The following is a 2,500-nucleotide window of genomic DNA, read 5'->3' on the forward strand; positions in this document are numbered from 1 at the left end:
CTCCGCTCACGACGGTCACCGCACCACGCAAGAACAGGCCAAAAACTGGCCAAAACAGCCCAAAAACGGGCCAAAACTGGCCATTTTTGGCTGCGCGAGCGAGCGGCGAGCGGCGAACAGCGAGCGAAGCGAGAGGCAGCACCGTCCCTGCTATACGAAAGCCCCATCCAGCCCTGTGCCACCCGGGGGGTTCCAGGGTGCTGAGATGGCTGACGTTTTGCTCCGCTCTCGACGGTCACCGCGCAATGCAAGAACAGGCCAAAAACTGGCCAAAACGGCCCAAAAACGGGCCAAAACTGGCCATTTTTGGCTGCGCGAGCGGCGAGCGGCGGACAGCGAGCGAAGCGAGAGGCAGCACCGTCCCTGCTATACGAAAGCCCCATCCAGCCCTGTGCCACCCGGGGGGTTCCAGGGTGCTGAGATGGCTGACGTTTTGCTCCGCTCTCGACGGTCACCGCGCAATGCAAGAACAGGCCAAAAACTGGCCAAAACGGCCCAAAAACGGGCCAAAACTGGCCATTTTTGGCTGCGCGAGCGAGCGGCGAGCGGCGGACAGCGAGCGAAGCGAGAGGCAGCACCGTCCCTGCTATACGAAAGCCCCATCCAGCCCTGTGCCACCCGGGGGGTTCCAGGGTGCTGAGATGGCTGACGTTTTGCTCCGCTCTCGACAGTCACCGCGCAATGCAAGAACAGGCCAAAAACTGGCCAAAACGGCCCAAAAACGGGCCAAAACTGGCCATTTTTGGCTGCACGAGCGAGCGGCGAGCGGCGGACAGCGAGCGAAGCGAGAGGCAGCACCGTCCCTGCTATACGAAAGCCCCATCCAGCCCTGTGCCACCCGGGGGGTTCCAGGGTGCTGAGATGGCTGACGTTTTGCTCCGCTCTCGACGGTCACCGCGCAATGCAAGAACAGGCCAAAAACTGGCCAAAACGGCCCAAAAACGGGCCAAAACTGGCCATTTTTGGCTGCACGAGCGAGCGGCGAGCGGCGGACAGCGAGCGAAGCGAGAGGCAGCACCGTCCCTGCTATACGAAAGCCCCATCCAGCCCTGTGCCACCCGGGGGGTTCCAGGGTGCTGAGATGGCTGACGTTTTGCTCCGCTCTCGACGGTCACCGCGCAATGCAAGAACAGGCCAAAAACTGGCCAAAACGGCCCAAAAACGGGCCAAAACTGGCCATTTTTGGCTGCACGAGCGAGCGGCGAGCGGCGGACAGCAAGCGAAGCGAGAGGCAGCACCGTCCCTGCTATACGAAAGCCCCATCCAGCCCTGTGCCACCCGGGGGGTTCCAGGGTGCTGAGATGGCTGACGTTTTGCTCCGCTCTCGACGGTCACCGCGCAATGCAAGAACAGGCCAAAAACTGGCCAAAACGGCCCAAAAACGGGCCAAAACTGGCCATTTTTGGCTGCACGAGCGAGCGGCGAGCGGCGGACAGCGAGCGAAGCGAGAGGCAGCACCGTCCCTGCTATACGAAAGCCCCATCCAGCCCTGTGCCACCCGGGGGGTTCCAGGGTGCTGAGATGGCTGACGTTTTGCTCCGCTCTCGACGGTCACCGCGCAATGCAAGAACAGGCCAAAAACTGGCCAAAACGGCCCAAAAACGGGCCAAAACTGGCCATTTTTGGCTGCGCGAGCGAGCGGCGAGCGGCGGACAGCGAGCGAAGCGAGAGGCAGCACCGTCCCTGCTATATACGAAAGCCCCATCCAGCCCTGTGCCACCCGGGGGGTTCCAGGGTGCTGAGATGGCTGACGTTTTGCTCCGCTCACGACGGTCACCGCACCACGCAAGAACGGACCATAAACAGGCCAAAACAGCCCAAAAACGGGCCAAAACTGGTCATTTTTGGCTGCGCGAGCGAGCGGCGAGCGGCGAACAGCGAGCGAAGCGTGAGGCAGCACCGTCCCTGCTATACGAAAGCCCCATCCAGCCCTGTGCCACCCGGGGGGTTCCAGGGTGCTGAGATGGCTGACGTTTTGCTCCGCTCACGACGGTCACCGCGCCATGCAAGAACGGACCAAAAACAGGCCAAAACAGCCCAAAAACGGGCCAAAACTGGCCATTTTTGGCTGAGCGAGCGAGCGGTGAGCGGCGAACAGCGAGCGAAGCGAGAGGCAGCACCGTCCCTGCTATACGAAAGCCCCATCCAGCCCTGTGCCACCCGGGGGGTTCCAGGGTGCTGAGATGGCTGACGTTTTGCTCCGCTCACGACGGTCGCCGTGCCACGCAAGAACGGACCAAAAACAGGCCAAAACAGCCCAAAAACGGGCCAAAACTGGCCATTTTAGGTTGCGCGAGCGAGCGGCGAGCGGCGAACAGCGAGCGAAGCGTGAGGCAGCACCGTCCCTGCTATACGAAAGCCCCATCCAGCCCTGTGCCACCCGGGGGGTTCCAAGGTGCTGAGATGGCTGACGTTTTGCTCCGCTCACGACGGTCACCGCGCCACGCCAGAACAGACCAAAAACAGGCCAAAACAGCCCAAAAACGGGCCAAAACTGGCC

Source organism: Musa acuminata, unplaced genomic scaffold (assembly GCF_036884655.1).
Source record: "Musa acuminata AAA Group cultivar baxijiao unplaced genomic scaffold, Cavendish_Baxijiao_AAA HiC_scaffold_594, whole genome shotgun sequence".
Classification (NCBI taxonomy): domain Eukaryota; kingdom Viridiplantae; phylum Streptophyta; class Magnoliopsida; order Zingiberales; family Musaceae; genus Musa; species Musa acuminata.